Here is a 26,813-nt window from a genome sequence, read left to right as displayed (position 1 = left end):
TGAATCCAAAGTCTAGTTGGCTGACCTCCTGACTAGAGCCTAAGGGACAGAAGGCTCCAACAACCTTGACCCACCATCTGGACTCTGCTATTTGTGAGTCCTACCCTGCTAAGCGGTGCCACCCAGTCCTAAAGGTGCTCTGCCAGCCCATCTGTGGATCCAGCAGAACTGGCGCATCTCCTCTTCTGTGCAGAACAAACCCAAGCAGAACCGATGCAGCGCTTCTGTAGCGAGTATTCTCTCAGCGCAAGGACTCCTAATTGATCTGGCAGCCCGTATCAGAATCGTCGCTGTGTAAAGCTTCACTGATGCAGGCCTTTGCATCACAAATCTGTAATTATAGGCAGTCTTGACGACGTTGCAGGTTCTCGCATCGCAGCCTTGCAGCCCTTCGCAACTGAGGCATCGTCTCAACTGTGTGACACATCCTCGACGCCAGACTTCACATTACAAGCCCTCATCAATGAGATCCTCATATCATCACCATGGCTGCACGACGCATCCTTGATGAAGGACGCCCTTAATGCTCTGCAATCTTGTTCAGTGATCCTTTCTGGGTTCCAGTAGCTGGTCCTCACTCCATTGCGACTAGCCTGAACTTGTGACTTTGTTCCAGTCTGGAGCAACCAGACGTCTACAGTTGGTGCTTTGATCTTTTTCATGCTATAATACCTGCATTGTTTAAAAATGCATATCTCTGGTTCTACAAATGGGAATTTTGTTGTTTTGGTCATGATTTATTTATTAAAATAATCCACTCTAGTTTTCTAAATTGACGTGGGATTTGTTTATGTTGTGGTTCCAGTTTATTACTGTTTGAAGTACTGCATAAATACTTTGCACATTCCCTCTAAGTTAAACTTGACCGCTCTGTTCCAACCAACCAGAGAGTTGAGCACCAGCTAATTTGAAGTTTGCTTGTGCCTCACCCTGACAAGTGTTGTGGTTGCTTGATGATTAGGGTTTCACTACCCCAATCAGTGACCCAATTTCTTACAGTAGGCATGCACTATGGTTATTATTTTCTTTTTCAATCTCTGGGATGCCAGTCACTGACAGAATTTCTATTTTTCTATAATTAAATCAACACAATGGGCAAGTGATTCTGTATTCATGTAGGCCTGAATGGCAATATGAATATAAACTTATCTTCTTGCCTACCATAAGCAACCCAATTACATATCTGAAAAAAGATGGATTGTGCAGTATCTTACATTTTCTTTGATTGGATAAGAAGGTCTCCACTGTTCATTACTTGTTTCCAGACGTTGCCTTGTTTTCACTAAACCTGCAAATTTGGATGACCTTCAAAATGGATCGGTAGAAATGTGAGATGCTGAAAACTATATGCATAATTATGATCAATATGAAGGTCCACATATCGCCCCAAATTAGATCTGCCTGATTCCCTCTCATTTTTAGATCGAGCCTGTGTAGCGCATGGGCTGCTCTGCGAGGCAAGCTGTATTCAGTACATGGGCTATCAGGGACTTTGGACATGCCCACTGCTTTTGGTTGGTTAGTTGGGCTGCATTTTTTATTTTTTATTTATTGTCTCTGGTTGGTTAATATTGTACATCTGTCCCACCTTTCGGTTCTTGGTTACCTCCCAGCGGACATCACCTATTGATTATTCATCCATGTTGCTATCTGGCAGGGAACATTCAGACTCTTTTCTACAGGCCACTGGCCTACTGAAGAACGTCATGGGATCCTCTAGGTAGGATCAAGAATAAAAAAGCATTTGCAATGCAATGGGTGTCACATTACTGAAAGTTTGACCTATTGGTGTTACAAATAATAATGCAACGCCAATAGCTCAAACTTTCAGTAATACGATACCTATTGCATTGCAAATGCTGTTTTTGATCCTGTCAAGGCACACAAAAGGAATTAACTGAAGTCATTGAATCCCTGAACAAAGTGGATGAACGTATTGAGTTCACCTCTACTATCAGTTCACAACAAATCACTTTTCTGGACACCAGCATCAGTAATAACAACGGGCAATTGATAACCAAAGTGTACACAAAACCCACCGACAGGAACAATTTATTGCACTTCCAAAGTTTTCACCAGCCATCACTAAAAAAACATTTGCCATACTCGCAGCTACTTCGATTAAAAAGAATATCATCGAATGAAGGGTTGTACAAAGAAAGTATGAGCACATGCATTGGAAAATTAAAGACCGCGGTTACCCAGATGAAATTTTAAGAACCGCAGTTCTTAAGGCAAACACCAAATCAAGGGAAGAGTTACTCAAAAATACGGGCCAGACCAAGGATGTAAACCACAGTGTATTTGTTTCAACATTTTCTACCAGGAGTTTCCAAATCAAGAAAACCAATCTCAGATTTTGGCCAATGTTGAGTTGACTGAAGTGGATTTTAAGGGAATACTTGATGCCCGACCAAGGATTGCATATACGAGATCTAAGAATCTGAAGCAGATTTTGAACAAACCTACAGTTCAAAAGGAAGACAATTATAAAGGCACTGTGCCTTGTTTAAACTGTGGTCATTGTAATTCCATAATCAAAGGCAACATCATCAGACACTCCAACAGAGGGACTCCTATTAAGCTCAGAGTTACCGCCACTTGTAACAGTCAAAACGTAATTTACATGCTCAAATGCCCTTGTGGCTTAGTTTGCGTTGGGAAAACCGAGCGGAAGATCCGAAAACGACTGAATGAACACAAAAGTAACATTTGAACACGCAATCCAAAATCTACAGTTGCCAGCCACTTCAACACTATGCAGCATAACATCAGCCAATTACGTTTCCTAGTTCTTGAACAGGTTCCAATTTTACAGGGTCGTAACAACACACAGTTCCTACTACGTAGAGGAATCCATTGGATTAACTTTATGGACTCTGTTAACCCCAAGGGGTTGAATGAATGTTTTGATTTTCATTGCTTTCTTTAAGGTTCTATATTCACAAGTTAATGGAATACTTATACAGATCTTTTTATAGCCGGGGTATTTTTTTGAATAACATGAGATTGAGTAAATTACTTTAGGCAATGGTACACTTTCTGTATCGGGATGAACTCAAGTAAATTAAGACAGTCTTGTGGTGCTGTGTGAACACATTGGTAGTTGTAAATATTTGTATATACTTACGATCTGACCGGTTCACTTGTTATACAATTTTCCTAAATAACAAGGGGTTAACAACATGAAGAGCTATCACAAACACTCTGATTACGGAAGCATGCAACAAAACAATTTTCTAGTAGTGTTATTTGATTTTCGAAACTGCAATTGTCAATGTGTAATCGTTATATAATTTTTGTGACCTCAACATGTGATTACCTCAACTTTTCTTCTTTATTTCGGTATACTAATATAAAGGTAATGCGAACAGAGTATGAGCACGCATCCGGTTTAGTTATAACAAGTCTGTCATCCACTTTTATTAGCACAGTAGTTTTTGCTCCAAGATCACTTCCGGGAATCTCATGCGCTATAACATTCAGTCGCGTTTTGAATCACTGGGGCATTTCACTCTACGGAAGAAACACATACACGCGGCCCTTCGGTTGCATGCAGGTAAGTAACTATCGCCCCTACCGATTAAAGACTTTCCCATTATTTTACAACCTTGAGTGTAATTCGAATCTTTTTGGTTAATTACAGCTTTAATTTATGACGTTTTTTGGAACTAAGAAGTTTATGTAAGTTGTAAGCATGCTCAATACAGCGCACAATCGCGATAGATTCATAAGTAATTGGGGGCACTACTTAGAGCAACCACTAACCTTTTTCAAATGCGCTCAGGTTAAGCACACGAATGAAGGACACCTGTAATAAAGGCACTAGTTTACTCCGTTATTAACTGCATGGACCTGTACTAATTTACCCCGTTATTAATAATTTTTCAGGTTTCACGTTCAGATAACCAGCGTGACCAGCATTTTCTGCAACAATGTTAAATTTTGAGCACTGGATGACACTAATAACGGCACTAAAACTATTGTGTGTTGTATGTTCATGACTCTTTATTCATCCCTCTTTGGCTATTTTTTTAAATTATGCATGCACGGTTCTTATCTCAGTATACTTCACATACTAACAACTGACAGTCATCGTACTCTTTTGTACTTCCTAGTACTGAACCCAGTTTCCTCTAATTTTTAGTTATATAGCCCCTGAAGAAGAGCTTCCCGCCCGAAATGCATTGGGCATAGATGAACGATTATTCATCAAGAATTTTTGTTATGGAAAAAGAACAAATGAATATGAACAAATGAAACATTTGAGAAAATGCAACAAAGCAAGATTGAACGTAAATGAACATATTTCAAACAAACTGACAGACAAGGATCCACATTGTATACCGTCTCACCAAGTGCACAAGGGGAACACACATCAGTGTCAGAGGCTAGCATTTATTGGCACTGAATATGAATACTGTCATAAAAACAAGCATTTCCAGTGCAATCAGTCTCGTCTTTGGGACCTTATATGTGTTTTGTTATGCAGCACATTAGCCTGGGTGCTGAAACATCTGCTGTTCTTTAACAGAGAGGGAAATTAAGCACCAAACTGCATGACATGCCAGGTATGGGAATACATGGAGAGAAATATTGTATAGTCCAAAGCTCTGTTTTTATTATAAAATCAGGGCCTTCGGTGCTCATATCACAAAAAAAAACAAGAATTGAAAAAAATATTATTGTCTACGGGTGCTCATGGAAGACAATTTCTATGGACTCGAATCTAGAGAATGCTAAAGTGATTCTGGTATTTTACTGCCCTCTGCTTGTCATTTTCAATCAAGAAAGTTAAATAGAGGCAGTTAAACAAGCAGAAAGCAATTCTGGTATTTTACTGACCTCTACTGGTCATTTTCTATCAAGACAGTTAAATAGAGGAAGCTGAACAGAAAAAAAAGTCCCTAAGCGGAATCAGACAAGGGCTGATCTCCAGGGCCCAAAAAGTACATACACATATAAGTGTATACTAAATTATATACAAGAGGTCTCGAATGCTCGACCTAATGATGAGACTTGACAAGAAGACTTCTTTAACTACTCCTCATAGTCTTCTTTCATTTGTTTATTTCTCCCCTCATTCCTTCTCCTACACATCTCCGGTTGGGGAACACAAGGAATCTGTGCTCTATAGTACACAATACACTACAACGTTTACCTACTATTAATTCTTTACAAGCATCTTTTCTTACTTTGTTGCCTTTTCCTCTCAAACTCTGCATCTGCTGATGATTAAAAGTGACTCCTTTTCAATAAACAGACCTGTCATAAATACAACTTAAGTAACACACTTTCTGCCCCACAAGGAAATACTATCACAGGATTGGTGAACATGGACTAGAGAAGAGCTGGACAAAAAATTTACATAACTGAAATTATATAAGTTAACAAGGCCGTCAGAAATAGTTGCGCCCCCAGCACTGACTACATACCTACAGTGGTATTTAGATCCAGAAGTTGTATATAGGCGATTTTCATTCATCGGGAAATGTGAAATTTACCAACAGTTTGACTTGGTTCCATAAACCAGTCCCCAAAGAGGAAACCAGGAAGACCCCACCCAGGAGAGAGTGGACACCATCATATGTATGTTTAATTTTATCATATGGAAGGCCACTATATTTGGCACATTATTGGTTTACTCAGTTGATTTTAAATCAACATTCGACACAGTGGACCGGTACGTTCTTTGGGAAAATTAGGCATGGCACAAGGCCACTTTGCGCTAACCATTGCCCTACAATGTATAACTTTCGACTCGGTTTCACCTTGGGTAGATGGGGAACTCACTAAAAAGAACCCTACTCATAAGAGGCTTACCTAGTACGTGTTTTTCAGGAACTACTTTTTTCGCTTATATAAAGCTCTGAGTCTGCCCCCTAAAATTGATGGGCAAAAAGTAAATCTGCTTATTGGGGATGATCTCATTGTTATGGATACAAAGCAAATAGGTCTGGAGAGAAAATTGGAAACCATAGCATCCTATTGCACTTAAAATCTACTTACCATCAATTTACACAAAACTCAAACTATGATCTTTGAGTGGTAGGGTTCTCTTTGTAGCAGCTATGTGTTTGAAAAAGATTTTTTATAAATAAACATTTTATATCCAGAAACTAAGGTATAGCCTTATTATTGTTTTTAAAAACTATAACCATGATTAAGAAATAAACCGGCTAAAAATGATTGAATATGTCAGAACTTTAAAAAAACATCTAATTGCAGTGACGAAGTTATGATTTCTTTATGAGAATTTTTTCCGTCTCTCTTGCCTTTTCTTCAGACACTGGTCACCTGATGTTTAAGAGTGACTTCATTTTAATAAACACATCTGTCAGAAGCATAACTTAAATATTTAATAATAAACTAGGAATGTTTCTCTGTCACTATGGCAGCAACGTAAGCGTCCATACAATCGTAAAAATAAGAAATACAAAACTACACGAATCATTGTATATCCTGAATATCTCACAAAGTAACAACCCAATGCAGAAGGATGAGATAGCAAAAACAATGTTCTGCTCATTGCGAACAAACTAAATTCGGGTCCTCTGACATATTTGGTATTTACCATATGGTGTAACAGGCCGTTGCTGTTGCTGCACGTCTGCGCTGCACATGGCATTACCCAGGGATCAGCTCGGTGCGGGGAGGATGTAGCCTTCTGGCCCAGACAAAATGTGCATAATGAGGAATAAAATGCATACTGTACGTATATTCATGAAATAAAAGCGCATTCAATGATGGTGACATTGCTGTGCAACATTCACTTAGCTGTAAAGCTGGCAAAATGTCGGGCTATCATACATTTTCTTAATCATGACACCTTTTATTCCTAATACTTGTGGATACCAGGTTCACAATCATACAGTTCCAAAGTAGGAAGTAAACATTCTGCGCGATGTGGTTAGGGCTACCTAGGCATAGAGTTTATTTCCGAAGAATGAGAATTATTTGGGGCACAAACCCTTTCTTCATCCCTGGAGATCAAAAATGCAATTTGTCCAGAATATGTTGGCGAATTCAAATCCGTGGCAGCCATTAAGAGGAAGCGCAGAGATACAAAGAAGCAGCAAACTGACAGTAAGCGACTAATAAAAGGAAAACATTATTGAACCTAATTATCACCAAAGGGCACAGACAACAGATTCTCTAAGCTGCATTCCCTCTCAAAACGTGAGCACAAGCTACTATCAAGAGTGACAGCTTAGATGGACGTCCAGGCATGGGTAAGTATAATGAGCACCATTTCCAAAAAGCTTGATCCCTTTGCTCAAGTACTATAAATCAGTTATGCACGTTGTTAGAAATAGTGGTCTCTAGTTGGTAGGTTTGTACCTGTCCAAGTAGGGACACTTTCTTCTAGTCAGGGTAAAGGGGCTTACACTTCTAAAATAACCACTGCTCAAGGACTTGGTAGCTTGGCACGAGCAGACAGGCTTCTCTTAGAGGCACTGTGTAAAGCATTGTACATAACAAACACAGTAACACAGTGAAAGCACTTCAAATGGACTCCACACTAGTTTAGGAAATAAAGTATCTTTCTCTAAACCAAACAAGATCAAAACGACAAAAATTCAACTCACAAACATCAAGATATCACTTTTAGAATGATTATTGCAAAAATAATGCTTGTAGAAACATATAGCTCCAACTGGGGCTATTACAACATCGTGCAGGCACAAATCCCAAGTTGGGCACCGCCCGCAAGGTGCGCGGGCCGGCCACTGAGTCACACGGATCCCCAAGTAACAGTACTTTGGAAACAAAGTCAACGGACAGTGCACAACATCACGGAGGTGAGGCGTTGATGGGCCAAGGTGAGGCAGCTCCTTACTGCCACAGGGGAGGCGAGGTGTGAAGTCAGCGGGAAGGTGAGGCATCGAGTCCGGGCTGGCAGAGGAGGTGAAGTGGCATCAGCAGTGAGGCATCGGTTCCATTGAGCAGTGCGGTATCAATGAGTTCAGGAAGTCGCGCACACCGGTTATTGGCTCCGCGATTACGAGATGCAGACGCCGGCAGTGACAATCGTTAATGGGAGCGCTGGCGTAGGAGAGATTGATAACTTGCAGGTGTCGGTGGGCATTGGTGGGCATCGGGGCTGCGGTGCAGGCAGGGCGGTGCATTGTGCACTTCACAAGCGGTGCCCCTGCCTCAGTGCAGATCACAGCATTACTGGCAGCAGCGGCGCTGATGGCGTTGGTGTTGTGTTTCTTAGGTTGCAGCACCAACCACACAAATTCAAGGGTCCAGGAACTGGATTTGGCACACTTTGGCAATCAGGAGTCCAGCAGAGGATTTCAGGTGCTTTGTTAGCAAGTTGCAGGTGAAGTCTTTGTGTCCCTGAGACTTCAGAAAATGTAGCAAGCTCTACTTCAAGCCCTTGGAGAATCTTCTTAAACAGGATACCACAGCAAGGCAAAAGTCCAGTCCTTTCCACTGTCCACAGACAGAAGTAGCAACTGCATGCCAACCCAGCAAAGCAACACAAAGCAAAGGGGCAGTACTCCTCCTGAATGCTCTTCTTCTTCACAGGGTCCTCTTTGTCCAAAAGTAATCTGATGTTCAGGGGATTAAGGTCAACTACTTATACACCATTTTCTCTTTGTTCTCTTTGTTTCAAGAGTCTCTGGGCTCAGTAAAAAACAGTTCTGTCCTCCCTGGTCCAGCTTCACTGCAGGAAGTGGAGACAGAGTTATGCAGGGCAGACACAGCCTATTCAGGTGCTAGTGAAATTCCTCCCACCACTCTAAATACAGAAAGGTCTATTCAGCCTAGCTTTGAGTCACCCAGGAAAGAGAAAACACACTTCAACCCCCTTGTGACTGTCAAGAGTGAATGCACATCCCCAGATCCTGTCACTCCAAAACCAGACAGTGAATACACCAACAGGCAGAGACACAAAGGATGGTTAAACAAGAAAATGCCCACTTTCTAAACCGGTCCTAGGATGCTTGTTTCGGGTCCAGGGAGGACCTGGCTTGGCAGTTCGGGCTGGACTGTTACCATGAGGCACAGGGTCAAGACTGATTTGCATATGGCCAGGTCTAAACTGGGGTGGCATGGTGAGCAAAAGAATGATGGATTTAACCCAGATCTCTTGACTGGGGGTGAATGCTTTGATTTGTTCTGCATTCCGTCCATCAATTGTGTGTCTTTTGCTTTCTCGCCCTAAGTGCACCAGGTATGCCCAGACGTGGGTCCTGGGCTCACTGTGCCACTGGAATAAATCTATCCTTGCTGAAGAGGGGTGAAACCCCAAAACCGGTCTTAGGATGCTTATTTCCGGTCCAGAAAGGACCTGGCTTGGCAGTTCAGGCTGGACTGTTCCCATGAGGCACAGGGTCAAGACTGATTTGCATATGGCCGGGTCTAAAGTGGGGTGGCAGGGTGAGCAAAAGAATGATGGATTTAACCCAGATCTCTTGACTGGGGGTGAATGTTTTGATTTGTTCTGCATTCTATCCATCAATTGTGTGTATTTTGCTTTCTCGCCCTAAGTGATCCAGGTATGCCCAGACATGGGTCCTGGGCTCACTGTGCCACTGGAATCCAGCTATCCTGGCTGAAGTTGGGTGAAACCCCGAAACCGGGCCTAGGATGCTTGTTCCGGTCCAGGGATGACCTGACTTGGCAGTTCGGGCTGGACTGTTCCCATGAGGCACAGGGTCAAGACTGATTTTCATATGGCCAGGTCTAAACTGGGGTGTCATGGTGAGCGAAAGAATGATGGATTTAACCCAGATCTCTTGACTGGGGGTGAATGTTTTGATTTGTTCTGCATTCCGTCCATCAATTGTGTGTCTTTTACTTTCTAAAAGTGGCATTTTCATACACACAACTTAAAAAACACATTTTCTAAAAGGTGTGCTATTAAATTCTGAGTTCAGAGAGCCTAAACTTCAAATCTCTACCTTTTGTCAATTAAAAGTTACACTTGTAAAATGCTACAAGGTAGCTCCAATGATAGCCTATGGGAGAGCTAGTCCTTGCAATAGTAAAAAACAAAATACACAGTATTTCACTGTCAGGGCACGAAAAACACACCAGTACATGTCCTACCTTTAAAATACACTGCACCCTGCCCAGGTGTACCTTGGGCCTACCTTAAGGATGACTTACATGTATGAAAAGGGAAAGTTAGGGTCTGGCAAGTGGGTGCACTTGCCAGGTCGACTTGGCAGTCAAATCAAATCAAAGAAAGCTTTATTCTATTGCTATATCAAACAATCATAAAAGCACATAAAAATAAGCACATCAATCATTACATGCAATGGAATACCAAACAATCAGAAAATATTATCCGCAGTTCATTATAAGATTTTAGACATAATAGAGTTATCACAGTTCCGATTTCCACGAACAATAAATTAAACAGACATACATTTCCTTTGACTCAATACTCGTTTAAAAAAAGTTACAATCCTAAAAACCCTATGCTAGTTATCCAGAAGTTGTAATACAATGAGAGCAGGTAGACATTGTCGAAGCCCCAACGATTTTAAAAGGGATAATATACAAACTTTCTTCACATCAGTGTAAAGCCTACAAAAAAGAACAACATGCATAGTAGACTGTGTTGAATAGTTATCAAAAGGACACATTTGAAGATCTTGAGCCCAGTCATTAATTTTCGGAAAGGTAACAAATCTGTGGAAGACAACCATCATAAACACCTGGTACAAAAGGTAAATAGGGTTGAATATTAAAAGTATTTAACTGATTGTGCTGGACAGTTGGTTTTGTGACCTCTGATGTTATTCTAATAGTGCCCAATAACAAAGCCCTCTTTTTTTAATTCGTTCCTTGTTATCATCTGAGTAGTTCTTGGATTGATGAAATATTCTATGCAACCTAAATCATGCAAAAAGTCTCGAACATATCTTACCCATGGAATCTTTAGGGCCCCTTCCAATTTCAAACTATCTGTGAGAATATCTCTATTTAACTTTGTTTCTTCTCTAGTCCAGAGCCTATGCCATAAGAGAATAGGCTCTAGCTTTATTAAATCAGAAATAACAGGAAGGCCCATCTCAGGAAGACATATGTACGATGAAGTACTATTCGGTACAGATAAGATGCATCTTAAAGTTTTTCACCCGTAGTATCGGAAGCAAATCAGCGAAACCCCAGACCCCTGCCCCATACAACGCGGTGTTGACACACTTTGCTTTGTAGATTTTAATAAGCTCTACTGGTGGTCTCCTTCCCAGTTTTCTAGCAAAGTTGGTAAGTGCATTTGTTGTTCTTAAAAGAGCTAGTTTTTTCGCTGAAACTGCTTGTACCCAGGTGTCATTTTGGTCAAAGAGAATTCCAAGATACGAGAATCTCTTTGTAACCTCAATCTTGTGTTCTGTCACAAACATATCCTTGGACCTCTTACTACCATGGCCTCACCGCATAATAAAAGACTTCGAGGTGTTCACTCTGAGACCAAGATCTTTCATAAAATTAGAAAAGCTATCTAAGACCCTCTGGAGGCCTATTTGCGTACGGGACATCAATACCGCATCATCCACATAAAGGAGAACTGGTATTGGACGTCCAGCTACTTGAGGGAATTCTTCAAATCTACCCTCTCTGTAATGCCAACATGTTTCGGCCCTCGATACTAGCCCAACCGGGTCTGGGGCCTTCTTCAGGGCTATGATATCTACTCTTTGTAATGTCTTTTTAGAGTACCTGCCTTGTGTCAACCAATTTTGCCATGCACAACATTAATGAGGCCTATTGCACTCACCTAAATTTCTGAAAATATTCAGTATATTTTCTACTGTATGGTGCTTATTTGGCACCATGCGGGTCTTGTGTGTCACGGTTTCGTCTTGTAGTCACTCATTTGTCAAAGATCGACTACCGTTAGGATACCTAGGTTTTCACACCGCCCACCGTCGAGTAGATATCATAGCCCTGAAGAAGGCCCCAGACCCGATTGGGCTAGTATCTAGGGCTGAAACATGTTGCCACTACAGAGAGGATATATTTGAAAATAATTGCATTCAAAAGAACCCCACTTCACGATTTTAAATATACCACAGGTACCCTAGGAATAAAGTATAGTATTTGGCTATAGCTGTAGGTATTTTTAATATATCACCTATCTGGTTCCCGGCCTCCACAAAGAAGTATTTGACTTAAATTTGTCTACGGGTACGCCGTCTGGACCAGAGGCCTTACCACCCTGACTTGAAGAACGTGCCCGATTCACTTCATCCAGAGTGAACTGCAAGTCTGAGTAATAAGACAAGGAATCCAAATTATGTTCCCCTTGACCAATATTGCCCGTCACACCAGAACTTTCCTCACCATTAGATACTTTTGAAAAATGGTTAATCCATTGGTCCTCAGTAATGGCAATTTCAATAGACGGACCAGCTTTGTTGGTCAAAAAAGGTGCTTTAACCGCCTTCCAAAACGCCGAACTATCTTTAACTCTTGAGGTCTTATGCAATGCCTCCCAGGCGTCGTTTCTCAAAGCAATTTTGCTATCTCTAATTGCTCGCTTATAATCCCCTCTGGCCTGCCTAACTCCATTCAGGTTTCTAGGTGTCTAATGTAACTCATTTTTTAAATCAGAATATGCTAAAGTACACCCAGAATCAAACCAGCCACTTGATTGACCCTTACTGTGTTTCTGGATGAACAGGGCTTCCCTTATTACGTTAGATATCAACTGAAAAGAAGATAAAATACTATCTGGGGTAGCTGTTTCACTCAGACATATCTCGAAAGCAGGTTTACATTTATCAACCACAGTCTTAGTTATCACTGTTGGGTCTACCATTGACCAGCGCAAAGAATAACCACTTGTTCTCCCAATTACTATATTTTCGAGCAACTGGTCATCTTTATCAAGCCTACCAAATTTACTTGACGATAGTAAAACAGAAAGACACAGTGGAAAATGATCACTCAAACAATTATCAGAAACGGAAAACGAGTGGAGACTATGTGCGTGACTATTTGACATTAATATATAGTCTATAGTAGAACATAAACCCCTGCCTTTAAATGTACAGGGCATAGGGGCAAGTATTGGGCATAATTTGTTTACAAAACCCAAGTCAAAACTGAAAATTACTTCATTAAGCATCTCTCCCAACACAGAGTGCTGAAAATGGGAATTACTTTTCCCTTCTTCGTATAAATAACCACATGAATTATCATCTGCATTAGCGCACAATGCACAATTAAAATCTCCCTCCCAGGATTAACATCATATCTTTGGCCTCATTATTACAGACAGACTTCAAATCCCTGCCCAATTTTTTTACAATAACCCCAGCTTTATCTGGGGAGATGTTATTATAAAAATTCGCCAAAGCAATACAATGTTTTGTATCTAAATGGATTACAACCACTTGATAATAAATTTCATCACCAAACATCATTATCATTTTTATTTTCAGACTACTTGATAAATACGTACATAGTCCACCCTTAGCCCTTCCACTCAACCTATCAATAGCTGGAGTATAACACGCCCTATACCCATTCATGTGAAACACTTCCTTAGCCCATGTTTCCTGGAGGTATAATATCTCATATTTTGCTATGAAATCCCACCACAAACGGTTAATTAACGTAGAGCGCAAGCCAGAGATATTCCATGAAACGATGTTACAAAGGGCTACATCGCTAATAATCGCAACGTTAGTTGTAACTACTTTCCTAAATGATACACCATCACTATTTTTAAGTGCATGATCTTGAGTTGAATGTTCAGGGGATTCAGTTGCAACATCTAAGATCAAGTTAATTATACCTGAGCCCTCTTACCTCTGCTCACTAAGAACTGGAGAGGGCAGGCAGTTACTTCTCTCTGTGTGGGCCAGTCAAGAGTTACTATTCTGTTTGCGGACATAGTCGCCCCTACCTACAGACAAGCTAGACTTATGATTGGAGTGGGCAAAATCCCCGGGGTCAGTCAGTCTATTACTTCCAGTGGGTTCAAGATATCATAACGATTACTCACTGGAACCATATATCTAGGCTGCCTGCTTCCTGTGAGACTCTCATCCACGGGTTTGTACTAACGAGGTCTGGGGGGGGTTGATAAAAGAAACCCAGGGGTAATATGTTTATGCCCTGGGCATTAACAGATCGATTACCTCCACTTTCAAGGATTGTCAGCACCAAATTGGGTGAACTAAAAATTAGCACTACACAGTCTCCCCCTAGAGATTTCACTTAATTACCCACCCACCCAATTCTCCTGGCAATTTTAAAATCCGAGAAAAGAGTATTAATTATACCAATCCTTGCACTCAAGAGGTGCAGCGACTTATTCCTTAAAGTTGACCAGTGTTCAGGAACATTATGTGATAGGGGTGGGACATTTGCCAGGACAACCGTATATTGGGTTGCTTCTGGCAGTAAATGCAAATTTTGGATCAAGTTGGAAGAATCTCCCTGAATAAATCTCTGATGGTCGTCAGTGTTTCTGACTCTCCCTCCTTCATCATATGTGGAATTGCTCGTAGCACGAGGTAAACCATTTACAAAATTAACAGTATGTCCACATATCAAATTGGTATCAACTGTACGATGTGAATGTCCTTGAGGATCTACTGGAGGTTGTCCTACTTCTGGAGATAAATGCCAAGCCCGAACAGGGGCTTTGGCTGCACTAGAAGTAATATTGTTGCAAGTAGTCAAGCTGTGTACTTGCCCACTTACAGATGTACTTCCAGACTGACCATCCCCCTTATCCGTCCCCCTGTTACACATCGTATCAGGACCTTTACTTGAACAGATTACCGATTGATCCAGGGGTTTACTAATAACAAGCTCCTCCACCTTGATTAGTCTAGCTTCCACTAAAGATATTTTTGTAGAATTGGATCCAGTAATACTGATACCATTGTTTCTAGTCTACCCCAATAATCCTCCTCTTGAACGCAAACAGGTATCATCTCTGTTACAGTATGTGATGCTGCTACAGAGGGCCCCTGATTAAGATCTCTATCAGTAATTAAGGTTCTTGTTTTCCGCCCAGTTACCTTTAGGCCAATTTTACTCTGTTTCTGGGGTCCCTGACCCTTCCTATTTTTTGGGTGGAGGTTCATTGGTATTTCCCTGACTTATTTTGGCTTTCTGATCTCTAGTAATTACATTAGGTCTATCAGATCTACATTCAAGGTCGGAAGATATAAAGGAAGCTATTTCTGTCTCGATATGTTGTGTCAGATTAATTTGAGGAGAAGACACTTCGTGACTACTTAACATAAGAGGCTCCGCAGGAGCAGTTCGATTCTGAGAGGGCAGAGGCTCTAAGGATAATCTACGTTCCGTGAGTTCAATCTCATGGATAAGTGCTGACCACCCCCTCAGTAAAAAAGCATCAAGTGTCCCAACGACACCCTGCCCTGTGCCTAATTTTTGCTTACTCATGTTAAAAATACAAGGGCAATGTCAAACAAAAAGGCAATTAAAACAATACTTCACCACAAAGTTATGAATCGACCCAATATCAACATTTTTAGGAAGTTGGCCCTGCCCAGCCTCTTCTGGTCTTGGACTGGCGCAGACGGGCCCGCCCTTGGCCAGCGTGTGCGTCCTGCACAGTGGGAGTCCGTACCAGTTTTAAGGCGGCCCCTGGTGCGGTTGTAGTGACATGCACTGCTCCAGCCGCAAGGCGTTTCTGGAGGTTGCAGTCCTCTCGGGCGGGCAGACAGGCAAATTAAGTGAGGCTTGCGGCATGCAGGAAAGTCAATAAGCAAGGGCTCCCGCGCAGCAGGAGTCCGTACCAGTTTTAGGCGCCCCCTGGTGCAGTTGTAGTGACGTGCGCAGCTCCAGCCGCAAGGTGCTTCTGGAGTTTGCAGTCCACTGGGGCGGGCAGAAAGGCAAATAAAGTGCAGCGTGCAGGAACGTCAATAAGCAAAGTCAAAACTGCGCACTCAGACACTACTGGCAGGTGTGAGACACATTTGAAAGGTTACTGGTGTGGGTTGCACAATCAGTGCTGCAGGCCCACTAGTAGCTTTAGATTTATAGGCCATTGGCACACACAGTGCACTTTACTAGGGACTTACCAGCAAATCAAATATGCCAATCATAATCACACAATTTACAAAGGGAGCACTTGCACTTTGACACTGATCAGCACTGGCAAAGTCCCCAAAGCATCTAAGCCAGCAAAAACAATGTCCAGCACAGAGTCGAAAATGCAGGAGGTAGAGGTAAAAAGTCAGGGGAAACCAAGCCAAGGATGCCAAGTCCAACACACATGTTGTCTTTACTAAAGTATTGAAGGGTTATCCCATTTTCACAGGAGCTAGTGGCAGAACAGAGGGAAAGAATTGGCGAAGCTCAGAATGTACCAGAAGAAGAGATCAAGAAATTTAAGAACAGGAAGCTCTAGAGAATGAGATTGATTGTGAGTCTGAGGTCAAGATGCACATCACGAGAAGGACAGTTCTCAGGAATGCAGGCCCCACTGGAAATTTGGTGAGAGAGTTAGTATCCTTTCTGTGTTAAAGTATTGCCTCCCAGTTGCCAATTATGAGGGGCAGAATAGACAGAGATACTGCAAATTAGGTGGTACCTCCTCTCTCGTCTGTCAAAAACCACCATTTAAGAATTGGGTCAGGTACTTGATGCCACATGTTTACATTCCCGGATGGGCAGGAAGATTGCACATGGGACCCACTGACTCACAGCTTGTCATACCTCCCATCTCTCATTCGTGGTCTCCTGTCACCTGTGCACATCAAAGGATCATGTTCCTCCTTAGGATTGCCATTACTTAGGTGCTTGAGTATCCAAAGCAAAACTAGAATATAGGAAACTTCCTCACAGTAACTGTGAGAGAATCATCAGAATTCTCTTTTTATCCGAAGATTTCTATACAGCCCAGGAAATGATCACCCTCATGCCTTGGGTCTTCTGGGCCCTGGAAATTTACAGGAATTCCCCTTCACTGGTGTGCATGCGCTCAAAATTCTTCAAGACCCTGGTATCTCAGCCAGCTATGATCACAATCAAGCACAGCCATAGGAGGGCACTATCAACCAAGAATTAGTCTCCAAACACAAGTATCAGTTGGTCCTGAAAGCAATGTGATGTCCATTTAAATTACACAGTGCAGAATAATTGTAAAAAATATAACACTAAATTTAGCAATAGGCAGGTGGAGTATATAGGACACATTATTTCTGAATACGTATTAAAACCATATCTATGGGTGGTTAAAGCAAATGAGGAAAACTCTACTCGAACCACAAAAGAAAAGGTAACATATTTTCAGAATTGTTTTAGTTTTATTTGCATTCCAACCAAAATTTCACCAACAAAACAGACTGCTTGAAAGAACTAGTTAAGAAGAACAAAGTATTTGAGTGTATTTTAGATGGCTCAAAGTGAGCTTGTTTCTTCTAAAACCTTGTATTTGGATGATGCTAAGAGAAAGTTCTGTGTAACAGTGGATGTCAGTGCATGTGGTCTTGGTGCAGTGCTCATGTAGAATAAGGGGGGTGCAAAGAATACAAATGAGTTGCATTACAGTTTGGAATGCTGGAAGACACTATTCAGAAAGCTCCTTTTGTGCTGTACAAATATTTAAAAAACTATGTGTGGGCCAGAAAGTGTATGAAAAAAACTGTTCTGAAACCTTGATGTTCATTTTGAAAGGTAAAGTAATGAGGATGTCTACACTCAGCCATACTGGCCTCTAAGCTCTACCAGTATTAATTTAATATTGAATATACCACTTGGAGTAAAAATATTCAGGCAGGCTATGGTCAAAAGATAAAGAGGCAGTAGATAATAGTGATGAAGAGGAATGTTTGAACTTTACACATGCAGGTAATGAGGAAAAGGAGTGCCTGGAGGCATTGAAGGGGAGCCAGGTGAGGATGCTTTAATGGTTAAGATTGGGAGAAATTCAGCAACACGCACTACTAGTGATACATTACTCACAGCAGGAATAACATGCATGCAACTAGTTGAAATATGCTCTTTTGTTTATCAATTACTATAGTAAGAGGCAAGAGGTTAGATTTGTTGCAGAGGCTAACCCAGAGACTCTACTCTAACTCTTAATATTTTGGCATGGGAGTGATTTCACAGCTAAACTGTCTCTGGTACAGTAATAATTTCTAGAGACATGAAAGGTTTTCTAAGAGATTTTGAAATCCATTTTCAGAAGGTTGTGTTATGCAAACAACAAGCCAATGGCCCTGCCAGCTCATGATCTGGACTGTGGAATTTAAAATGAATGCATACAGCAGGCCTGAAACCGGTGGTAGAAATTCTTGGGGGATTTAGTGGAATGCTATCAAAGAATAACATAACACCACATTCAATGACTTGAGGTACTTCTGTCAACTTTATAAGAGGCAGACATACTTCATCTAAACTACTCAGCTTGCATAAAGCAGTGGTTGGACAGGCATGACGATGTAGGAGAAGTGGAAGGCTGTATTTGTCAGAGAGTTTGTGAGATGCAAAGGAATTACTAGGAGAATTATGGTCATAGAAGGATGTGAAAATACAGAGAGAGTGTGTTTGTAGACGATTGGGCTTGTTTCAAGCAATTATTGGGAAAACAAATGGACATTCTAAGCCCCTGAGTTCAGCAAGTGTGTACAAATGAGTGGAAATGTTGTAAAAGTCAGTAGCAAAGACTTGTGGAATGTTGAAAGAGTAGTGAAAGAGTATGATTCTCAAGAGGTTGGCTCATCACAAGACTCCCAGGGAAATGTCCTTAGTGGCTCTGTGGTGGATTGTAGTATAGATAAAAAGTGTGAGTGAAACCTCAGTGGTCCATCGCTGAAGCGTGATTACAGATGTATGACACTACATTTTTGTTAATAATATTGATCTACAAAAATATTGCTCCCGCTACATTGCTACATTTACATAATCAAGGAAAATATATTATGACTATTCTTACCAAGATATTGAAGAAGTGCCACATGGAGTATTTGATTTTTATATCAATTGTGAGCTGGGTGTGGTGAAGCTATTTTGTTTGGAGATATTCTATTTTGGAAAAAGAGATGTTGTAGTAGTTTGGTGTTAATGGCTAATGATGTCTTGTTAATCTATGAAGTCAAAATATTCTGGAATGTGATCTCCCAACCCTCAATATTCTTGACTCAACAGTTTGCTCCTGAAAATTGGTCTGGCGACTGGTTGTAGGAATAAACATAATTAACTGTTGTTTACAATTCTCACTTTACTTTACCCACACTTAAATGTCCTTCTCTACATATGTTCTATCCTGTCCAATCTTTTTCTCTTCTGGCTCATCTAAAGTATCCTACATTTTGTCACATGTCAGCTTCATCCAGAAGCGGAGGAACACTTGTCTTTTTTGCCGTCTTGTGAAGCATGCACCTTACTACTACTTCTCTGGAGCGTACCTTTAGGGCCTGATGTGAAAGAAGGCAATCACAACAATTTGGTCAAACATTTTGAAATCTCTTTCTGCATCTCATTGATCCAGACCACAATATTTGGAGTGACTTCAGTGGTGGAACTCATGCTAATGGAAAAGCATTCAGTTAAGCTGGATCAATGACATAATATTGATGCACAAAATATTGCTTCCCAAAAACTATCGTAAAATGAAAATGGTTCACAAAATATCACCTTCCTATACTTAACTAATAAAAACACAAATATTGATAACCACAATATTGCTGTTAATATCGATAACAATAATATCGGAAACAAAAATATCATAACCTTTAGAATTACAAAATAAATACGCATTTAAATAGTCAAAAATATTGCAAAACACAATATCTACTAAATGTATATCACCCAAAAATATTTTTTAATTACAAAACATAAAAATAACATTTTAAATTCAACAAAACATGAAAATAAACATTTAAAAATCTATATAAATATTTTAACAATAATATAAACATTTTACATGACTAAAATAAACCTAAATTAACCAAAAAATATAACCTTCAATATATCAAAATAATAATACACATATTTCCAAATACTAGCATCTAAACATTAACTGAAATAATTATAAATAAATATATATACAATGCAGTCAAACTAATCAGAAATAATCAAAATGTATATTCAACATTATAAAACAAACTGTAATTTGCACTCACCATAAAAGGTTATAACTGAAAGAAAATCAAAAGAAAAGCAAACTAATAAAAACATACCATAAAAAACTTAACCAATAATAATATGCAAATAATTAAGCTAGCAATGCAAAAAGCATCTTTATCAGCTTACCACTCTAGAAATTACAAACGCTGCAAGAAGAGGAGACTGCTAGATTTTCCAACCAGAACCTGAAAACAGAAGTGGAAACATATATACAACCTTTTCCAAAGTAAGTAAATCATTTATGTAACATAAATTAATGAAAGTAACAAATGTAAAAATAAAAATAACAAAACACTTTTCTGCTTTTATCTCTTTACTTTTGGATACAATAAGGAAATTACTACAACATTGGGAAACTGGCAATCTACTGAAAAACTATACTAATCACTTACTTGGAAAAAGACACACAAAATGTAAGTAAAGTTAAAGTATTATTAAACAGCATCTCACCCTAAAATGGTTCAAAAATACAAACTAACTCCCTCAGCCCCCATAAGTTACCAACAAACAAATATTTTAAATTAAACTAATGCACTTTTTCCCCCAACATAAACGAAGCCACCTGATCCACATTCCAACACCCCCTAATTAAAAACCTGTAAATAAAGTATGCAACAAACAGCAAGAACACAGATATAAGTATAAAATAGAAAATGAGTAATTTTGTATGTCAATAACAAACATATTATAAATTACAAATATTTGATTCTTTAACTTATTACACTATTTTCAGAGATAATGACAGAAAGAGCAAGAAAAGGCACAGAAAGGAAAACAAATATTATCTCTTGTGGGCTACACTTACAGCCATGAAAGAACAAGCACAGACATTATAAATTGGAAATGTACTAAATATTATTCTAATGCTTGCTATGGAAGGGCAACTACAAAAAATAAAATTGTAACTAATGCAAGGAAACACAACCATTCCCTAAATGTCACTGTAATAGAAGAAAGGCATGTATTACAAGATTATTTTGAAGACACTTGGGTTGGCAGACTGCACCGGTGTGGACACAGATGCCAATCCAAATTCCAAACATCATGGTGGAATGTCTACAACAACACCAAGGCTCAAGAAGCCCAAACCAACAACACAGTAGAAGAATAACACAATACCTTCCAATACTGACTAGGAAGAACCCAATCTACACTCATTAAATTTATAGAAGCCCTACAAAAAAAAACAAAGCTACCAGCAACTACGAATGGAACAAATCAGTAACTCTAATTAAAGTCAAAGTTAGCAAAGAAACCAATAAAAGATACGATATGCTGTAATGCAAAGTAAATCTCTCAAAGAAGTACGCTACTTAGGGCCTCATTAGGATGATGGTTGGCTTTTCGACCGACATCCTTGGTTTGAATTCCGATCGCTGTATTAGGATTACAGCAGTCTGAATTCAAACCGGCGTGTCATTCAGGGTGGCTTTCGAGGGGCTCATGGAGCATGTTGGCTAGTCGGAAACCCACCATAATCTCATGTGGACGGCAATTCCGCTGTTGGGATTATGATGTCAGTTTCAGGCAGGTTTTCGATGTTGGGATTTACACAAACTCCCATTTCTCTATAGGAGCTTGTGCTGCAGGCGGTTTTTGCCCGCCACACAAGCTCCCATAAAGAAATGGGAGTTTGCGACCGCACCATGTGCACTTTGCATCAAAATACGGTGTTCGTAACAGCCACCCTGTGGTTGGTGGGTTCCCAAACCAAGACGGTGTCGGTCAGTGGCCACTCAGACCAACATTGTAATAGGGGCCTTAGTATCAATAACCAAACCCTATTATGAAATAATATCCTACACAATACCCAATTAATCAAAAAAATTATCCAAACCAGCATGACTAAAATATTTTTTAAATAAGTAATAATGATATTATTTGTATGCATCAGCAAAAAATATATATGCACCTGAAATTTCAAATAAGACTGATGAATAAAATTATTTTGTATGTTAATTATGTAAAAAACTTAAAATATCACCAAACACAAGCCTCAAATCACAAATAAAATTGAATTGAAAATATTAAATAAAACAAAAACAAAAATTCAACAAGTAGCAAGCATATTAAATTTACATAAATCATAAAATATAACATTTACGGCCCACAATAAATAACTTACATATATCTTATTGTGCTCTAGGTGCAGATTCTCCACAGTATCTATGTACTCAAATAATAATCCATCAAAAAAAGGAAAAATAAATCCAACAAGCCCCAAAAATGCAAAAAATCAAACAAGTCAAATAGAGATACATCGAAGCAATAACATGGACCTGATTTTCAGTTTGCCGGTCCATGGACCACCGTACTGGTGGTGGTTGTCAGACGGCGGTGCTCCATCTGCCGCATTATGAGTTGGGAGTGTTACATGTGCAGGGTCCGTGGTTGGACCGCCGACTCCACCAGCACACCTCTGACCCCCAGAATGACAGCCTCCATAGGGCAGTCTAAAGGAGCAACACTGCCGTCCGTATTATGAGTTGGCTATTCTGTGAGCTGGCCACCATGGGTGGACTGTCGCACAAGGGATCGTGTAAAGAAAGGATTTGGGCTGAATACTCACCCCTGTCCTATTTTTACTGCAGATTTCAAGGAGGATCCTTTCCTCTAGGTCTCCCCTACACAGCAGCATCTTCAAACCGAGGAAAAGGACTCCGTCTGTGGTGATACACAGGTAAGTGCATATTAAACCATACACCCATTGGTGGGAGTAGCCACATATTGTTCTGACCCCTGCAATGCGTAGGTAGTATCTTTCCATATGTATCATGCATGTGTGTCATTCAACCCATATGCGGTCAAAATGTACACACATGCATTCATAGATATGCAAATACAGTGCACCCGCCACAAGACTGTCAGAGCCACACCGCTGGCACAGCGGCTAACTCATTATACGGTGAGTGGGAGACAGCCAGTGCAGCGGTCTCCTTGTGGTCACGGATGCAGTCCTGCGGCGGACAGACTGCAAAACTCGTAACAAGGCCCAAAATATTAGTGAGCAATACAAATCCTGAAAATGTGTTTAAAAATAGATGCGCTCCTGGGAACTTGAAAAAAAAGGAAATCAAAGTTATAAATATGGGTTTACTAGAAACCAAAACTAATTTGCTTTGAAAAAACCCCAAAAAACACAAACTCCAAACATCCATTCAAAATGCTCAAATTTGTAAATCTGTAAAATAAGATCCAATAACCCCACACACAAAAATGTACTTCAAATTTAGTATATACATCTCAATTATTCAACATAAAGCACATAACATAGTGTAACATAACAATTGATTACTAATAAACTCTATCTAAACCGAGCCCAAAGCACTAGTAAAACAAAATTACAAAAATTGTGAATAAAACTACCAAAAACTCCAAAAGAACACTAGAACTACTACCCGCTACCTCCTCCCTACACTCAAAACCCAATAAAGACCTCAGAAAATGCTTTACCTGCTCTGACGAACAGCATTACCTTTTCACAACTGACTTCCAGGAAGATGCACTAAAAATTAATCAAATAGACTACAACATTAAGGTTAGCAGTTAAAGATAAATGGACTCTAAATGAAAGTATTAAACAGACAATGAGGTTTTTAATTTACAAATATTAAAAGAATGTTAAAAAAATTGAAAATGTTTAAATAATGTAAAACATGTAAAAAAACATGATGATTGCAAAGTATAAAATAAATAGTATTATAAAAAATATAGGCCCTCATTATGATTGTGGTCGGTCAGACCGCCGACTGCCATCGTATTGGACAGGTGATCATCCAGTTCCACCTGCCCTCTTACAATATGACTGCCAGCACGGCAGCCGGAAAGTGCTGTTTTTTACTGCGGCTTGTGCTGTGATCCAGGAAAAGGGCTACAGCACAAGCTGTGTTACAAATAAAACACTTTGTGCACCTCCATGCACCGTGTGTCAGGCACCCTGTGGTGCATGGCACACGGTGCATGGATCTGTGGGGGGGCACCATGCGTACCTCCCAGGCCACTCAGCAGTGGCACAAGGGGTACAGGGCCCTGCTTGGGGCACCTAAACACCCTTTCCATCTGCATTTTCATGGCAGTTGGACCGCCATGAAAAGGCAGCCGGAAAGGGACATCCTAATCTCTACGGTGGTGCCTGTGCACAGGCATTGCCTCCATTTGGTTTTTTTTGTGAAGTTTTATATAGCGTGAACTAGACCCAAAGGTATCGGAGCGCTTTACATGAGCACCAGATATGCTACAGATGAACACATTGATTTTTGAGAGACACAGGGAGATTAAGTGATTTGCCCAGAATCACAGAATGCTGAGCGTGCCTGCCGAGTCTCTAAACCAGTTCCCCAACTCCGAGGTCAACAACCCTAGCCGTTAGTCCACATTCTCTCCCCCATTGTATGGCTAGGATCCTGACCACCACCCTCGATGGGCTCTTTGAACCTGTTAGAGATGGCGGTCTTTTACCCCAACCTCTAGCGCTCCAACCACCAGTATTGTAATCCGGCAGTTGAACCGATGGTCTTGATGTCAGGTAGACAGCCACCGATGGCCTGTCAGGGGCGGTCAGCCCGACATCGTAATGAGAGCCATTGTGTTAATAAAAAATATGTTAAAATTGTTTACAAAAATGTATTTTAAATACCTGTGTTAATGTAGAAAACTAAATGTAATACAATTGCAAAATTGGCATATAAAGTAAAATGTATGACTGTTTAAATATGTTACTTGTTTTAATAAATAATTAAATTGTTTTAGAATATTGTTTATATAAAACTATGAAAATGATTTTTCTATGATATTTTCTATCTGTAAAGTCCCTGTAACCTTTGTTTTTTTCTGTGAATTACTATGTTTTTAATCCTATTTCCTAACTATATTGGCCCTGTAACCTGGGTGTGTGAGTGATTGTGTGGGTATGTAAGTGTGTGTTTGAGAGTGTGGTGGGTGTGTTAGTGTGTGAGTGACTAACTATGTAGGTCTGTGAGTGGGTGTGTCAGTGCCTACATGGGTGTGTGTGGGGTGTGTAAGTATCTGTATGGGTATGTGTGTGGGTGTTTGAGTGTTTGTAGTACAGAATCAGGACACAGACAACACCAACATCTCTGAGCTTCAGGACACTAGGGTGATCGCCACTTACAACAGGAACTCACAACAGATACACAGAATCCTCACACAACGCTGGGGAATACTGACCGTAACTCTGTCATTGGCAGTTCGATTCATTCACGACCTAGAATTACCTACAAAAAAGGCTGCAGCTTGAGAGATATTTTGGTCCATAATGATATCACCCAAATCCAACACCTAGGCAACCACACTCTAAAAGGCTTCTTTCCTTGCTGGCATTGTAAGGCTTGCCGCAATGATTTCATGGTCAAAGCATTCTCAACAATGACTATGCCACAACCCCGATTCGCTTTTAAGCGATCAACCAATCTACGAGACCGATTGGTGCATTCCCGACCAAAACCTGAGAGTAAAGAAACAGGGATCCCGTCGGGACATTATCAATGTGGAGGATGCACAGTATGTGAACTTACAACACCAACAAAAAGTGTCACTCTAGCAGGAGGCAAAAAATGTTTAGTAATTGCAATACGTGCAATGTTATTTATAGACTAACATGCCCCTGTGGACTTCACTATATTGGTCTCACCACACACAAAGTTAAGATCAGGGTGCAGGGGCATTTTAGTACTATACGGGTGGGTAGATTAACTACGAGATTGGTACAACACTTCATAATGGCGAAACACAGTCCCAAAGATTTGCGCTGGGTTGTATTGGAAAGGGTGGTGGGAGACCTATACAACATAGAAGCCAGACTGATAACGAAGGAGGCACGTTGGATTTATCAGGAGAAAGTGGACCAACAGGGTTTAAATGACTATATTGAGTGGCATAAGGTATTGACCTATTAGTCTACTTACTAGATTCATGACCTTTTTTTGATCCTTTAAATGTCCTCACATGAGAATAATGAATCATACACACAGGGTCTCTATTAGCTTTTTAATATAACTTCCGGTATCTAAAAATATAGCAGGGTGCCAAAATACATAGTAGCCTCTTTTTGCTTCACAGTCATTGTAGGCTTACAAATTTTGCCCCTGTAAGACATATCGGTCTAGATGTTTTAACAGAATTCAGTTTACTATTGAGACACTGGATAAAAGGGCTCCCATCGGAGGGCACAGTATCTTACACAATATGGCCGCCGAACACTTCAATACATGTACAAACTACCACGCATGCGCGGAAGTGGCGCGTAATGCGTATTTAAAACGTAGGTGGTTGTCCTATCTCTGAGGCCGAATACTAGCGGGACCAGAGGGCTGACGAGGTGAGTGGACGCATATATCTTGGTAACAGTAGAAATTTCCCGACTCGTTTTTCCAATTAAATAGACACTGGAGTTCGACCGGTGGTTAGCGATGAACGGGCACACTAAGATAGCCGTTGTCAGTATCTTGACGCGAACACCATACGGCAGTCATAATAGTAATGAAGTTATGAGAGTGGGGTGTTGGCAGTCATGACTAGGATTTGAGCAATAGTCAATTCAAAATGAGAGGCTACACAAATGGTAACCGAACGGAGGTAAACATAATACAGGAGAGGAATGTATACTGAGCTAGTTGCAATAGGAATTATTTACAAACAGGAGTCTGTAGTAATTATCCATTAGCAATAGGACAGGCTGCACCTGATCCATATGCTTAGTGTTT

The sequence above is a fragment of the Triturus cristatus genome, chromosome 6, assembly GCF_964204655.1.
Source record: "Triturus cristatus chromosome 6, aTriCri1.1, whole genome shotgun sequence".
Lineage (NCBI taxonomy): Eukaryota > Metazoa > Chordata > Amphibia > Caudata > Salamandridae > Triturus > Triturus cristatus.
The sequence above is the reverse complement of the archived record's forward strand: the minus strand, read 5'-3'. Positions refer to the sequence as shown.